Genomic DNA, 18195 nt, shown 5'->3' on the forward strand with positions numbered 1-18195 from the left:
ATTGCACTTTCTGAATGAAGGGCCATAAAACGGAAATCAGCACCGCCAGTTGAAACCATAGAGTCTGGTGCCGCATTATTTGCCTTTTTTTTTACCTTAATACATTTAGGAAGGAGACAGAGCTTCGTAAAATAGGAATTGTGCCGAAAATAGTAGGTGTTGGGGAGAATCTCAAGAAGTTTTTTTTTTCCAAGTCAAACTTTTCCTTCGCTTGTGCCAAATTATGGATTAATTAAATTAGAGAAGCAGGAAAGGTGTGCGACAGCACAGATTGGCTGGTCTTCGATTGGAATTCCTAGCTGAAGGGTCATGAAACCGGAGATCAGCACCGCCGGTTTGGACTATAGAGTCAAGTGCCGTATCCTTTCTTCTTTCGAATGACTAAGGCACAGTATCAATACATACAGGCAAGCACCTATCTTGGCTATTGAAAGATTTTGAAACGTACAGACTGCTGACCGAGACCGAGCACTTCCTCTGACTCTGCCTTCGCGCATACGCAATAATGAATTGCACAGGCCAAATTTTTCCGATCAAAATCCCAACCAATACTTCCAACTGCAACTAATTCCTTCGATGACACTAAAGTTACTGTGTCCATTTTTTAAGACACAATTATATTACTGCATGTATTTATATTGTAGACTTGGGTGACTAATAGTCCTTGTAGACACCTTAAAAAGTTATCTGCATCCACCTACTTTATTGCTGTTTAAAACGCATGCTGGCAATAAATGTCCGATCTAATCAGAGAAAAAGAATATCCACATGGCTGATTCAAAGCCTAGCTAATCAGTGATAAGAAATGACTTTTTCAATTTGATTTCCTCGTCCCATCTCGAGAAACGCAGCAGAACAAATCTAATGAAGCGTAGAGACTCTTTCGGATCTATGCTTCATGGAACAAATCACCACGAAAAAAGCTATAAAAATCAGGGAACAGCTTCCGTAAGCAGTAATTTTCAGAAATTAGTAATTTAAACAAAGATACTAACAGTCTTTTTTCCGACTGTAAACGATGCTTCTTGATAGCTCAGAACAAACAGCAGTATTTTTGCAAACAAAATAGAGCGAAGGACCATTCTCTCGGTCAGTGTTTGTGCATTCTAAGAGTCCAAGGCACAAACACATGTATAGCCTGTAAAGAAACTGAGTCCCCCACCCTACTAAGGTCCAGATCTTTTTCTTAGTGTCCATGTTACCGTGAATGTCCAAAATTGGTGAATGTCGACATTCACCGGTGAATACCCAAAATACCTTTTTTCTGCTTGAATTTAGTCAGCGTTGCCAGTCAACTTTTTCAGTTTAATTCAAGGATTGATGATGACAGGTTAGGTTAGATTAGGTTTGGTTAGCTTAGGTTAGGTTAGGTTTTTAACACATTTCTGATATTTATAACCAAATTTAACCTTACCTTGCCTAAACTAACATAGCCTAACTTCAACTTTTACCATCATAACTTGCATAAGACTGAAAAATCTTACTTGCAAAGCTAATTGGATCCAAGCAGATAAAAATGAATTTCGGACATTCACTGGCGGATGTCCGAAATTAACCCGATGTCATTCGATATTAGCCAGATTTCGAGCATTCACGGTAACATCCATATCTAATATACAGACACAGAGGACAGGATATTTTACCAACAAGGGGAGGAATAAACAAATAAACAAATGTTTATTTGAACATTTTAAATAATATGAATTTTTTAAACAATAAAAAAATAAAATAGAATATTTTAACCGAGCAAACAATAAATGTTTTGAAGTAAAAGTCCTGCTTCTTCAGCTTCTTCAATGTTTGCTGGACGATAAAGTGGAAATTAAGAAACAAAAATAACTTCATTATAAAATAAATGAAAATAAAAAAAATAATAAAGGGAAACTTTCTAATCTGTCTCATTCTCTCTTTTCCTTTCTCATCTATCTTACTCTCTTTCCCGTTCTCCATTATCTTCGTTTTGAAAGATTCTCGAACTTATTTTGTTTGTTAAAAATTAAACTGGAAATTACAAAGCCAACATTATAGTGAAAACTGAACATTTTAATCTTTTCTTTCAACAAGCATGGGCAAGACACCTCCTAATACTTCTAACTTCATAGTGTCAGCCCTTCAACCCCACACCTCCGTCTTCCAAGATTGCTAATAGGACCTAAACTCATCACTAAAGCGGGTGAGAGCCAAGATAAAAAAAATAGCCTATTAAAGAAACAGTCCTAGTTTTGAATTTATCAATACGATGATGTTTTTTTAATTGATTATAAGTCGTTTAGAAACAAAAACTTTTAAAATGATGCTTCATTAATAAATTAATTTCAGAAGTTTTCATTTGAATATCTTGTGTAGGTTTTACTATTCAAAATCATGTAGCTTGTTACTGCAAATACTTAGGACTTGACCTAGTGCATGTACAGGAGAAAGGACGTTAAAATCCGTTTCGCTCTGAAGTCCAGATCTTATTTGTGATTAATTTAAGAAACTTTTTCAAGAGAACAAGATTTTCAAAGAAGAGTAAAGAGCTCCATTAAGTCAAAATTGTATAAAGTCAAATGATATTCCAAGCGTAAAACTACCACAAATCAGGATTAACAAAAAATGAAACACATCAAAACGAACAGAAATTACAATAAATAACCGAGTCAAACTCAAAACGACAAAAATCTACATGAGTAGGGCTGATCACCCCCATACTTCTCAAGACTAGAACATAATTTGTACTTTACTGAATACAAAATATATTTTAAATGATTTCACTTTTTTTGCTTTAATAAATGAAAAATTATTGAAATTTTTAGAAACAAATATCTGTATGTGTGTATTAAACTGACAATCCACTTTTTTTCAGTGCCCTTGCCCCTGATCTCTGGAATCCACCCTGAAGTCATTGTTACATGCTTTTTGGACTATCGTAAGCAAAACGGCCATCTCACAAATTCGATCGGATCCGTTTGTGGAAAAGAGGGTGCCAGGGATGGGGATGGGGGCTAGTTGCCTTCCATCACCTTTAACTCTAAAAAGGAACTAGAATTTTAAATTTCCAATCAAATAAGCCTCCTCTAAAGTTCACAAAACCACCCTTTCCCTAAAAGGCTTATAAGTCCTCGGGGCAAAGCTTACAGCCCTTGTCCCCAGATTCTGGGGGGAGTCTGTCAACCTGAAAGACCTTGTTGTGGTATCTTTGGACTGTTTTCGAACAAGAGGCTATTCCAAAATTTCCATCAGATGTATTTGGGAAAAATAGTACGCGAGGGGAGGGTAGTTGACTTAAAAAACCACTGGAACTTCTGATTTCCAATCCAATGGGCCCTCTCAAAAGTTTATTTGACCATGCTTTTCATAAATCCTTGTATACCCCCGGGGCATAACTTACCTGCATAACTGCCTTGAGGGCTGTGGGGGGTTGTCATCCTCACAGACATAATCATTGGAACTTTCAACAACGTTGAACAAAATGGCTATCCAAATTTTGACTGGATGTATTTGGAAAATGATGGGCATGGGGGCACTGGTGGCCCTCCAAGCGCTCCTGACTATTAAAAAGTGCACTAGAACTCTCAATTTCCAATCAAATGAGCCCTTTTCGAAGCTTCTACGACAACTCCTATACGAAGTACCCTGGTCTAAAAAAATACAAAAAAAGGAAACAAACAAAAAATACATTTTGCCCACATCGCTCTTTACTTAGGCAGCGCTATTGCGCCGCCTTTGATATCTTTCATAATTAGTTATTTGTTTATGGAATTCGCTTTTCAAGAATTGTTTTAGCCATTTGTGTTCCACCTATTCGAAATAAATTATGTGCAATGAATACGTGTCAACGCCGAGCGTGCGGATATTTCTCTGTGTATTTCGTTTAGAATGCAAAAAGGGGCAGAAATTGAAAATTTCGATTAAACACTGTTATGATTAGATTGATGGGTGGTCTTTACGTAGGTGCACCCAGCGGAATAATCCTTTTCAAAAATGGGGAGGGGTTAAAAAACACCAAAACAAGCAATTGATATGGAACTGAGGGACTTTCTTGGGAAAACTAAACCTAATGTACCCCTCCCCTGCGAATGTGTCCGTCTTTTAAAAAATGCCTAAATAAAAGCCCATGGAAATATTTATATTTTTTCTATTTTTTTTTCAATGTGGCATACCCACTTGCGCCAATGAATACGAGGTTGAACCTAGAAACACCGATATTTTGAATCCCAAAATGTTTTCCTAAAACCTTGAAATCTTTATCTAATTCCAAACAACGTTCTTTTTTTCCATTTGTCAAACCTTCTATGCGCCCATTAATCATCAAATTCGATTTTCAAAAGAATACTAAGAATGAGGAAGGTGCCGACTTTAACTAATTGTTTCAATGGCAAAGGTTAGCTTTGTTAGCTTGGCAAATCGGGGTGGGGCATATTTGCATCTTACCCTATTGTAATGTTGGAAAATGAAATGCATGACGCGTTCACTTTTGATCTGACCTCTACCAGGGTAATCGAAAAAGGCGTTTTAATTCGCATTTAATATCAGGTCTTGTCATATCCTATATTCAAGATTAAAATTTTTCGCCGACAAAATTTAGGCTGCGTTTATAATTTTATATATTCTATCATACAGTAGCCGTCCTGGCTAAGTGGTTGGCACGCTGGTTTGAGAATTTTTCGTCCAAGAAGCACGGGTTCGATCCCTGGCGCAGCCAGTGTAAAATTACCGCATAAAACAACAAAATAGCTTTACAGTTCTGTTATCACCTGAAAATGAATTTCGCACATTGTGCAGAAAGAAGCCCTGAACGTTTCTGGTGAAACTTGTATAATTTTTTATAGGGACAGCGACGACGTTTAGCCTATCTCGTCAGTATCGAAGAATTGTCTCAGCCGAATAAGATAAAAAAATTATTAAAGTTGTTTTGGTAAAAACATAAAAAACTATCTTTCATTTCACCGAGCGAAACTGGGCCTCCTGGTACTGTTGACCGACGGTGAAGCGACACACTAAAATGGCAAGAGCTTGGTCTGGATAGCCAATAGCACGGTGATTTGTTCCCCAGTATTTGCAACTAATATGATGCTTTGTCTTTTATAAAATTCAGCATGAAGAATGTAAAATTGTTACTCCATCAAACAGTTCGTGGTAACGAACTGTAGTAAGGAGCGACCCGGCTCAATAGTAACCAAAACTCTAAAAATGGAATTTTGATACCAATAGCTACATCAAAAGAACCGCATTTTAATGCTGGTTTTAAATATATAAGTTTCATCAAGTTTAGTCTTACCCATCAAAAGTTACGAGCCTGAGAAAATTTGCGTTATTTTAGAAAATAGGGGGAAACGCCCCCTAAAAGTCATAGAATCTTAACGAAAATCACACCATCAGATTCAGCGTATCAGAGAACCCTACTGTAGAAGTTTCGAGCTCCTATCTACAAAAATGTGGAATTTTGCATTTTTTGCCAGAAGGCAGATCACGGATGCGTGTTTATTTGTTTTTTTGTTTTTTTTTTGTTTTTTTTCCCAGGGCTGATCGTATCGACCCAGTTGTCCTAGAATGTTGCAAGAGGGCTCATTCTAACGGAAATGAAAAGTTCTAGTGCCCTTTTTAAGTGACCAAAAAAATTGGAGGGCACCTAGGCCCCCTCCCACGCTAATTATTTCCCCAAAGTCAACGGATCAAAATTCTGAGATAGCCATTTTATTCAGCGTAGTCGAAAAACCTTATAACTATGTCTTTGGGGACGACTTACTCCCCCACAGTCCCCGTGGGAGGGGCAACAAGTTACAAACTTTGACCTGTGCTTACATATAGTAATGGTTATTGGGAAGTATACAGGCATTTTCAGGAGGATTGTTTTGGTTTGGGGGAGGGGTTGAGAAGAGGTGGATATGCTGGGGGAACTTTCCTTCGAGAATTTGTAATGGGAGAAGAAAATTTCCATGAAGGGAGAGCAGGATTTACTAGCATTATTAAAAAAAAAAACAATTAAAAAATAAAAGTGAAAAAGCTTTTTCAGCTGGAAGTAAGGAACAGCAATAAAACTTAAAACAAACAGAAATTATTACCCATACGAGGGGCTCACCTCCTTCTAATACCTCGCTCTTTACGCTAAAGTATTTTCGGTAATTTCAACTACTTATTCTACGGCTTTTGTGATTCAGGGGGTCATTCTTAATGAATTGGGATAAAATTTAAGCTTTAGTGTAAAGAGCGAGGTACTGACGATGGGGCGAATCCCCTCATATATGTAATAAAAACATGAGAATACAAAAGTTCTTTACGTAAGCTAATTTATAAGTTACGTAAATCTTTTACCAATAAAAAGATTCGTAAAAAATTAAAAGTTCTAGTTGCCTTTTTAATTAACCAAAAAATCGGGGGGCAACTAGGCTTCGTCCCCCGCTATTTTTTTCTCAAAATCATTCGATCAATTTATGAGAAAGCCATTGAGGGAAAAAAAAAAAAATATGCAAATTTCGTTTTGATCATTCCTCTGCGGAGAGCCAAAATCAAAACATGCATTGATTCAAAAACGTTCAGAAATTAAATAAAAAAAAACAAGTTTTTTCAACTGAAAGTAAGGAGTGACATCAAAACTTAAAACGCACAGAAATTACTTCGTATATGAAAGAGGCTGCTTCCTCATCAACGCCCCGCTCTTTACGCTAAAGTTTTTTACTGTTTTAGAAAGAAGAATTGAGAGAAAGAGTCAAACTTTAGCGTAAAGAGCGGGGCGTTGATGAGGAAGCAGCCTCTTTCATATACGAAGTAATTTCTGTGCGTTTTAAGTTTTGATGTCACTCCTTACTTTCAGTTGAAAAAACTTGTTTTTTTTTATTTAATCTCATCTATAGATTGACGACGCTTCTTGATTGCAAAGGTTATTGCATCGGTATTGCCGCAGCTGGAACCAGGGTCGTCAATTCAGTGAAAATCTAGGGGAGGGAAAAAGAATATCGTTCATTTTCGCAAATAAAGATAAAAGAAAAATGTATTTGGAGGATTCAGTTCTTTTCTTTCCAAATAAAGTACCAAAAAACGTAATTTTTAAAAATCTAAGGGGACTCCTCCTTCTGTCCTTCTTTCCCAAATTAGCAGCTCTGGATAGGATTGGATCCTGAGCTATTTCTCTTCAGGCGAAGAACCTGCTGTCCCGAGCTTAAATCTCTTCCAAGTTATCCTCCAAATTAAGTTCGGAAGCTGCAGAATAGCCCAACTCACCTAATAGGGTATGGGATCCAGCATTGGCGCAGCAGATTTTTGTATTTTTTTTTCTTGTCAACAAGTGTGATTATAATATACCTCGAACATTATAAGGGAAAAAATTACCTCCAGTATAAGGAATCCACTTTGCAACGGTAATTCCGCCTATTTTTCTGCCATTGTAAGCAGCACATTGGTTTCCTTTGAAATTATCAACCAAAACAGCGCATGGTTGAACAGAGCAGGACTTGTATTCAACAGCATCTCCAGTACATTTCTGATAGCTTGTCCTGATTCCTGATCCTAGAGTTACCCTAAAATAATAATTGAAGCTTTATTTTCGCACAACCATTTAATATCGCTACAGTTGCAAGAGTGATTTCCTAGTAAAGAGTGACAGCTTGACATTAATTATGTCAATTTGACATTATGGATAATGTCTTAATGACATATTGATAGTTCATACTAGCATTACCCAAAAAGAATTATTAAATTTATAATTTCATACAACCATTTCACAGCGTTACCGTTACGGTGATGGCTGCCTAGTAGAGAGCAGGCTAAAGTAAATAATTATGGTAATAATTGATTCTCTGGCGGAAATTTCGTTAATATTCAGTCAAGCTCACATATCAAGCCAAAGAAATGGAATGAAAAGGCTTAAGTTGAACGGCTTTTTAGCCTAACAAAGATTAAAATATAGTTTTAGGTATTATTTTGAATTAAACATGGTTTGGAATAAAATATGGTAAACAATACGCAGTCATTAATATCAATAATCAGGCAAATCGTATGGGGCGGTCGCTAGTAGTAACAGCAATCTGGATTCCACAACATCCCTGTCTCTGGATTCCACGACATCCCTATACCCAGATTTCACAAAATCCCTATCCCTGGAACAATCCCTGGAACTTCAACAACATTCTTATCCTTAGAATCCACAAAATCCCAAACCCTGGATTCCTCAGCAGCAAGCAGGTGTATGTTATGTCATAGGGAAATGTTTTCTAAGCGATCCATACGTTAGTTATGTAATTGGGAATGTTTTCTAAGAGAGGCAGATGCATTTTACGTCATAGGGAATGTATACCTTTGCAAATGTTACGTAATAGGACTTGTTAGAGTTCACTAGTCAAACGGGGAATTTTATTACATTTTTCTTCAAGACGCTTCAAGACATTTCACGTAATTTTTTGAGACATTTTTCTTCAAGACGTTTCAAGATAGTTTCTAATAGCCACAGTAACAGGGTAAACTTCACACCTACAAGGCTTAAGTAGAAAGATTTTTTGGCTTAACGAAGATTAAAATAAAATTTCAGGTATTGTTTTGAATTAAAAAGGGTAACACTACGCTGCCACTAATATCAATAATCAGGCGCATCGTAAGGGGGCAGTCACTAGTATTGACAGCACCGAGGATTCCACAGCGTCCCTATCTCTGGATTCCACGACATTCCTATACCTGGATTCCACAACATCCCTATACCTGCAACATCAAAATGCAACCAGTTTCAAGATCTAAAATCAGACCACAACAAAAAAAAATCACGAACAAAAATCAGCACGCAACGAGTTGACAAATCAGTTTTGTCACCATGAACAAAATCAGTTTTACAAGGAGAAAAATCAACGTAAAGGTTGCACAAAGAGAAAGATCAAAATGCAACACTTGTCACGAAAAAAAATCAGCACGCAAACAAGTGCCACGAACAAAACAGGCAGGCAGCAAGTTCCATGAGCAAAATCAGTTTCACGAAGGGAAAAATCAACATGCAACAAGTTACACGAACAAAAATCAGCACACAACAAGTTCCGCGAACAAAAATCTGCACGCAAAAAAGTTCCATCAATCAAATCAGTTTCACAAGGAGAAGAATCAATGTACAAGTTTCACGAAGAGAAAAACCAACATTCAACAAGTTTTACGAATACAATTCAGTACGCAACGAGTTCCATGAGCGAAATCAGTCTCACAAAGGAGAAAACCAATATAAAAGTTACACGAAGAGAAAAATCAACATGCAACAAGTGTCACGAACAAAAATCAGCACGCAACTACTTCCACGAACAAAAATCGGCAGGCAACAAGTTCCATGAACGAAATCAATTTAACAAGGATAAAATTCAACGTAGAAGTTTCACAAAGAGAAAAATCAACAGGCAACAAGTTTCACTAACAAAAATAAGCATGTAGCAAGTTTTACGAAACAGAAATGAGCACGCAACAAGTTTCATGAACAAAATCAGTTTCACGAGGAGAAAAATCAATATACAAATTTTACGAAGAGAAAAATCAACATGCAGCAAGTTTGACGAACCAAAATCAGCACACACCAAGATCCACGGGCAAATAATTCAGCACACAACAAGTTCCATAAACAAAATAAGTTTCGCGAGTATAAGTTTTACGAAGAGAAAAAACAGCATGCAACAATAGTGACAAAGAAAGATTAGCACGCAACAAGCTTCACGAAAAAATGGCACGTAACAAGTCCCATCTCCAAAATTAGTTTCACGATGAGAAAAAATCAATTTACAAGTTGCACGAAGCGATAAATCACCATGTAACAAGCTTCGCGAACAAAAATTAGCAGGCAACAAGCTTCACGAACAAAAACCAGCACAAAAAAAGTTTCAACAACAATACAGTTTCACGAAGAGAAAAAATCAAAATGGAAAAAGTATCACAGACATAAATAAGCACGCAACAAGTTCCAGGAAAAAAATTGACACGCAGCAAGCTCCATGACCAAAATGAGTTTCACGAGGAGAAAAACCAATGTACAAGTTTCACAAAGAGAAAAATCAACATGCAACAAGTTTCACGAATTAAAATAAACGCCCAACAAGTTCCAAGAACAAAATCAGCATGCAAAGAAGTCCCATCAACAAAATCAGTTTCACGAGGAGGAAAATCAATGTATAAGTTCCATGAAGAGAAAAATCAACATGCATTAAATTCATGAACAAAAATCAGCACGCAACGAGTTACAAAAATAAGTTTCATGAATGAAAAATCAGCACGCAGCAAGCTCCACGAACAATAAATCAGCACGCAACAAGTTCCATGACTATTATCAGTTTCACGAGGAGAAAATCAAGGTACAAGTTTCACAAAGAAAAGATCAACATGCAACAAGTTTCACGAACATAAATCACTACGCAACAAGTTCAACAAACAAAAGTCAGTACAAAAAGTTCCATGTTCACAGTCCATTTTAAGAGGAGAAAAATCAATGTACAAGTTCCACGAAGAGAAAAATCGTAATGCAACGAGTTTCACGAACAAAACCAGTACGCAACAAGTTCCATGAACAAAAATCAGCAAGCAATTCCATTAACAAAGTCTGTTTAACGAGACGAAAAATCAATGTACAAGTTTCGCAAAGAGAGAAATCAACATGCAGCAAGTTCCACGAACATAAATAAGCAATCGAAAAATATAACGAACAAAAATCAGCACGCAAGAGGTTCCATGTTCAAAATCAGTTTCACGAGGAGAAAAATCAGTGTACAAGTTTCACGAAGAGAAAAATGAACATGCAAAAGTTTCACGAACAAAAAATCAGCACGCAGCAAGTTCCACGAACAAAAACACATCGTCAAAAACACAACAAGTTGCAACACAACGTTGTCAATGGCCAGCCATAGATTACCAGGGAGGCAGTCACATAAAAAACTTGTAATTGACAGAACTTGGAGCAGAATTGGCGGAATCGGAATTGTGGAATTGGGGGATGGAATTAGGGGAATTGGCACTGACGCAACCATAGTCAGATTTGGAATCGGTTGGACAGGTGTGGAAACCAGCGGAATCGAAGATGGAAACCTTGTAACCGAAGGTCGGAAGCGGGGGAACCGGAATTGGATATCCCTTGATTAAAAAGAAATACATTTGAAAAAATGTCTTAGAATGATGATGGGATGCCAGAGGGTCAGTCATAGCGTCGCCCGATGGCTTGAGATGAAATGGTATATCACGGAGGGTTGTCTTTCGAAAACACGAACCAATAGATTGAAGGCATGATTTTTAACAAGAACATATTTGGAAAATGTCTTAGGAATGATAATGTGCATCAAAGGGATACCACGAGCCACCCACACATTGACAAGGTGGCGTGAATCACCGTGGAGGGCAGCAGGTTGTGGTTTGGCTGGCTAAAACATGAATCAATGGACTCTAAGCATAATTTTATTAAGAAAATATCTGAAAAATGTCTTAGGAATGATAATACGTATCATAGGGTTGTCACAGGGCAGCCACATAATGTCACGGTGACATGAATTGCCATGAAGGCCATCACGTTGAGGGGTAATAGAGGGTGCCGTGTGCCATCCATAGTGTGACACGGTGACGTGAATTGCATGGACTAACATGTTGTGCAGATTAAAGTTAAGGTGGGGGTGCTAAAAGAATTTGTCAGCTAAAATTCTAACATCCCGTCAAAGAAGTGAGACTTTTTCATTAAGAACTCTCAGAAAATAATTTTTAATATGGTTTACATTTATCTCTAATAACAACCGTCCCCCTCTGGACTTTCTTTTTAAGGTAGGCTAACCATCTACTGTCAGGTGGCGTGAATATGCAAAGCCATGGCTCAAAGAAATGTAGCACTTCCATTAATATCTCTCAGAAATAACTCTTAATTCGTTTTAAATTTATCTCTAATAACAAACCATCCCCCTGGAATTGATTGCTAGGGGGCCCCCGTTGGAATTGAATGTTAGGGACCCCACTGGAATTACTCACTAGGGTCCCGTCGGAATTGGTTTCTAGGCTCCCGGTGGAACTGGATGTTAGGGACCCCCAATGGAATTGATCACTAGAGGGGGGGGGTCAGCCTCATATTGTCTGGTTGGCGTGAAATACGCATAGTCTTGGCTCAATGAAACGTGGCATTTCCATTAAAAACTCTCAGAAATGCCTCTTAATACGGCTTAAATGTATCTCAAATAACAACCCCCCCTCTGGAATTGGTTGCTAGAACCCCTGGCTTTCGTTAATTCACGTTTGTTTTTGCTTATATTTTATCCTATATCAGATTTTTCTATGTGTCGTTTTTCCATTTGTTGAGTTGTAACTGGTTTTTCCATGATTTTATGGTTATTTTTGCTTATATTTTATCCTCTATAAGCTTTCTCTCGTTAAATTCCGTTTGTTGCGTTTTGACTGCTCTTTCTGTGATTTCAAGATTTTATAATGTTTTGCCTATTAATAAAACTTTTACTTACAATATAAAGTCTTTGTCTTATCAGATTTCTTGTTCCAGGACGAATCTTCAATGTGCAACAGTTTATGCAATGAAATATCTAAAGCCAATGCTATGTAACATTTCATTGATTCAATACCTAACTTAACCCGTCTAGGTCACATTAGAAAATTAATAGCACTGTAATAGGCGGGTGCATTTAATGGTGCAAAAATCAATAGTATTGGGATGTTTCTGCGCTCTCATGTGAAAAGGGCTGGAAAGATGCAATCCATTTAATGATTCTATTAAGCGGGACATAGGAATTCCTCCGTGCGTGGAATTGGTTATTTCGTAGAGTCTATTTCCCAAATCAAAATATTAGAAAGGCTTTCTTAGTCCATCTGGTTAACACTACATTCCATTGGATGGAAATACCCTTTCGGATTGAAATGGGGCCAAAATCATTAGAATAAAAGTTCCTTGAGAAAAATGTACTGACAGAAAAATCAAATCTCAAAATGAAAAAAAAGCCTTTAAAGAAAAAGAAATCCTGAAGAAAAAATATCTTAAAATAATATGTATCCAGGCGTGTATATTGTCAATTACATTACACCTACGCGTGTGTCCTCCTCAATTATAAGCGGGGATCTCACACGGAGCCTGAAGAAACAAGTCACGTGTGAATGTGTCATCCTAAGTAAACATTCGTAAACATTCCCCTATTACATAAGAGCTAAAGAAATCATGGAGAAAAACGCTTTGAAGAAATATTTTATTAGACAACAGCTTGAGATGTATTAAAACGTCTTGAAAAATGTCTTAGAAACGTCTTGAAATGTCTTGAAACGTCTTGAAAAAAATTTGTAGAAAGACATCTTAATAAATCCCCCCGCTTGACTAATGGACTCTAAAACGTCCTATTACGTAATATTTGCACAACAAAACATTCACTATGACGTAACACGCATCTGCTGGCTGCAGGTGTTCCCTATGACTATTATATTATATAATTAAATATTATTAGTAAGCTGCCAATTATGCTCATATCAAACAAAAACCATGAATTAACAACAATTAACCATTTACCATTTATAATAACAATTAGCGCTTTTCTCTAATATTCGATACATATATGAAATAACAGTGGAGTAACGTTCAGTTGTGCAATAAAAATCGAGTTTTATTCAAATTCAAATTTTACATGCATATTACGAGTTAATTTTCGGAAAGGTGCTCACTCTACCTACTGGTGTACATCTCAAAGCGTTACGCAATGTGTGGCACATCTTCATACCATGGCCTGGGTACTTTGCACCAAAAGGGGCACATCTCTACCAAGTGTGGTGCGCACAACCTGTTTTACACGCATTTTGAAAGTAGTAAGCCCCTTGGTGATTTCATCTCAACTCTGCTGATCAATATAAATACTATATCGATCTAACATCGATCACTTAAATCGTGTTTTTTTTCACTTTTGACATGACTATAGTTTGCCAAACGTCTTTTCTCGATGTAATATTCAGATGTGAGTGATTCCTGTACGTTGCAAAAAAAAACACTATCAGAATTTGTAGAAACGCAACTTTTCACAAATTTGCAGTCTGTGAGAAAATGGAAGTAGTACCTTTAAAATAGCCAAATTATTGTAGAGTAGCCAAAATAATCTGATAAAAAAATTTATTAGTTCTTTCATGTGGACGAGTATGAACATTAAAGTAAGTGCCTTGTTTTAAAATTTAGTTTTGTTTCCCCTCTTCCCTCTAAAATTTTTGTTTCTCTCTTTTTTTGAACCATTAGATAAGAACAGCCAAATTTACCCTATCTAATAGCCCGGACAAAAAAAAAAATTGGGTGTAACAAAATAGTACAAGTAAGTAAATTACAAGGAAAAACTAACACAATTTTATCCCTGCTAAATGGTAACGGTGAAAGAAAAAAAAAATTCGATAAATACCTCCAGCAAGCCATTTTCATTTCTAGCAATAATAAAAAGTATAAACTTCGAAAAAAATCCAGCAAATAACAGTAAAAAATAAGCAGGAGTACAAAATGACAAGCCTTCAAACGGCCCTTGCAAAAATAAAAGTTATGAACAACTGAGTAAGTAAAAAAATAAGAAAATTACTATTTATATTTTTGCTCTACTTTAATTAAATTAAACTATTTTTGGGTCTAACACAGAAACAGCGTAATTTCATCCGTAATCTGATAAAATAATGATACTATTTAGAAATATAGTTACATGAATAACTCAATAAAAATAAATAAATAGATACTTATAACTCTATAAATAAAGTTAAAGCTATTATATCTTATTACTAACTAACTATTAGCTACTACTTTATTTAAATAAAATTCATTTAACTAACTTAAATGGATTTTGCATTTAACATAGAAAATATGTTATTCCATACGTAATCTGATTAAATAACTATGCTATTTCGTATTATAACTTCATGAATAACTGAATAAAAATGAATAAATAAATACTCGATAAATACTTATATCTATATCAATAAAGTTTAATTATTATATTATACAATTAAATATTATTAGTAAGCTGCTATTAATCAGTTTTATTAATTTTAGTAACTATTAATAAATTTTTTCAGCTATTATATCGATATTATTACTGCTACTACTACTAACAACTCACCGCAACACCACGCTGCATGAGGCTGACACAGCTACACACACTCTTCCTCCATCCCAATCTATTCAGAGCTTCCGTCTTTACACCCTCCCAAGAAGTTCTCATTTCCTTTAAATCTTTCTTTATGGCATCCTCCCACCCTAGACGAGGATGACCTGCTTTATGTTTAGCCCTAGACAGTTGGCCAAAAAGGACAATCTGTCATCGTTCATCCACAGATCGTGCCCCAACCATCTCAACCTTTCTTTCATTATAGCCCTAGAAAGCGGGATTGAACCACGCTTTTCGTACAGGCTACTGGTCGAAATACGATCAGTCAGCCGGGTACCCTGAACAATCCTTAGGCAATTTCCCTGGAAAACATCTAATAAATCTTTATCCGCCTTTTGGAGCGCCTATGCTTCAGAGCCATTTTTGACCACTGTCATCACCATACCTTCTAATATTCTAATCCTGGTTTGCAGACTTATCTTCTTATTCTTCCAAACGTTTTTAATTGTGAAAAAACACACTGAGCCTATTCTACTTATTAACATCTTCACTGCTCCCATCCTCTTTATAAATAATACTACCAAGGTAGGTAAAGCTGCCCACCTGATCAATCTTTTCCCCAACGACACCTTTTCATCTTCCCTTATTCTTACCCTTAGTGACTTAGTCTTTTTAACATTAATTTTCAAACCTATTCTAGCAGCCTGAACTCGCAAAACCACTAAAAGTTAATTCATTTTGCTCACACATTCATCTAGGATACATAGATTACTAGCATAATCTAAGTCCAGGAGAGTTTTTCCTCCCCATTTGATTCCGTGGTCTTCCTTTGCCTTTCCTGTGCTCCTTAAATCAAACTCCATCGAAATGATCCATATAAAGGGGATAGAACAAAACCCTGCCTAACTCCTGATTTAATACAAAACCAGCTGCTAACCTCATTTCCTACCCTAACCGCAGCAGCATTGTTCTCGTATACTTCAATAGCTTATTTCTAACCTCGGAGCAACCATATTTAATAAAATCATTTACCACACTATCAGCACCTGGAGCCTTATAATTTTTACTGTCACTAATTCTTCCTCACAAAACAAATCTTGTTTCACATTCAAGATATCACAAACTTTTTTATTTTCCTCTATATCTTTTCGTGCAACTGTATCTCGGTTTGACACATTCTCAAAATGTTCCGCACATTTCTCTTTAACTCTTTCCTTGTCACTAATTCTGGCCCCATTCCTATCTTTAACTGGGACATTTCCGGATTGATTACTCCCTCTCAATTTATTAACATACCTGTACAATATTTTACTATTATGCCTCCTAGCTGCACTTTCCAGATCCTCCTTAGTTCATATTTTAATGCTTTCTCCATTTTCTTTACATTCAATTTGTTTTCATAAGATCTATCGTTCAGATAATTTTTGTACAAATCCCTTCTCCTCTCTATTAAACATAAAGCTTTTTCACTTATATTCATAGCTGCAGTCTTAACTTTCTTCCCTACGACACCATCAGCAACTTCACAAATTCTTTTTCTAAAATGATTCCAACCATGTTCCACATTGTCAAATTTTAAGTATCAAGTTTAGTCTCAAATTCTCATCCTGGAGTCTGCCAACATCATAATTTCCCGGGAGGTAGTTACCCTTCCGAAATTTCAGCTTTAAATTAAACCTAGACACTGCTAGATGATGATCTTTACTTTTACCTCAATAATAGCACTCCTATATACCCTAGTAGCTTGTATTGATCCTGCCAGTCTTCGTTTTACTATAACATAATCTATAAGGTTTGCTGTCTTACCATCATGTGAGTACCAGGTCGACTTATGGGCCATTTTATGACCAAACACCATATTGGTTATAATTAGATTGTTATGCCTACGAAATTGCAAAGGTCTGTAACCATTACTGTTTTCTATTTTACCGTTTTCAAATTTACCTAGGCAAGGATACCATCTATCCCTATTTCTACCGACCTGGGCGTTGAAATCACTTTGTAAAAACCCCATATTTCTACCTGGGACTCTGTCTATTTGCTCCTGTAACTGTAAGTAAAATTCATCTGAGTCACTAGTATCTCCGTCAGTCAGTTCAACAGGCGCATATACTGCTATAACTGATACCCTGAAATTTTGTCATAAAATGAGCAATTAGTATTCTATTTTTAACACATTGCCAGCCTAAACAAGACTTAGCAGCTTCCTCATTCATCATGAGCCTTACTCCCTGTCTATGTACACCATCCTTCCTGCCCAAGTAAACAAATTCTATATCACCTAATTTCATGCTTCCTACGCCTGAGACATGAGTTTCCGAAACTCCTAACAAGTCCAGGTCGAGTCGTCTGAATCCGTCAGTCAAAATGTCGATACGATAGTCATTTTTAACGTCGCAACATTCCAATTTCCAATTTCCATGCTCTTTAAATGATTGAAATTATTTGGCTTCAGGAAAAACAACGATCCCGGATACCAGTGCAGGATGGGGATCAACATATCTTCTAAAGTCTATACCGAAGCACTTAAACCGGCTTAGAACCGGACAGCAAGATATCCCTGGGACTTCCAGTATGAATGGAGGCTTTGTGCAATCCTGGGCCCATTTTGGTCACAACATGGTTTTCAGCACTTGGCGATGCTCTTCTATCAACAAAAGTCGAAATACCGCACTGACAGTCACAAGCCTATTACCTCCGACTCATTATATATTCATGTCAAAAGGAACAATATTTTATCAAATAGTTCATGGTAACACAATAAAGAGCGACACGGCCATTAGTAACCGAAACTCTAACAAATGGAATCTGATGATAGTTAACACATTAAAAGAATTGGCTTTTTAAGCTCATTCCAAATTAAGCTCATTCCATTAAGTTTAGTCTTACTGATCAGAAACTGCCCAACACAATTCAAAATGACAAGTCCTTCCGAAGAAAGCCCATTTCTCATAAAGTTCACACGAAACGATCCATGAATAATTTAAGGTGCTGATGAGATACTTTCTTGCATGGTCACTCTCCAGGAAAAAATTGCAAAAAATCATCTTTGAAAATTCATGCCAAAAAATAAAACAGATAACATCCTTCTTTTCGTACTTCGTTTCTGGCCAGCGGTGGCAACCACTTGACTTGTCGCCAGCAAATAACACACCTATTTATTTGCCTACTACAC

The 18195-nt window shown here is 36.6% G+C and overlaps 1 protein-coding gene across 1 annotated transcript in view; it reads right to left on the bottom strand.

The window, feature by feature from the left end:
* The window catches only part of LOC136035225 (ADAMTS-like protein 5), a 263978-nt gene that overhangs the window by 93607 nt on the left and 152176 nt on the right, over positions 1-18195 (bottom strand). The window contains exon 5 of the mRNA XM_065716844.1: positions 7309-7543. The gene's annotated coding sequence lies outside the window, so the exon portion shown is untranslated. The remainder of the gene's footprint in view (positions 1-7308; positions 7544-18195) is intronic.

The sequence above is a fragment of the Artemia franciscana genome, chromosome 14 (assembly GCF_032884065.1).
Source record: "Artemia franciscana chromosome 14, ASM3288406v1, whole genome shotgun sequence".
NCBI classification, from domain to species: Eukaryota; Metazoa; Arthropoda; class Branchiopoda; order Anostraca; family Artemiidae; genus Artemia; species Artemia franciscana.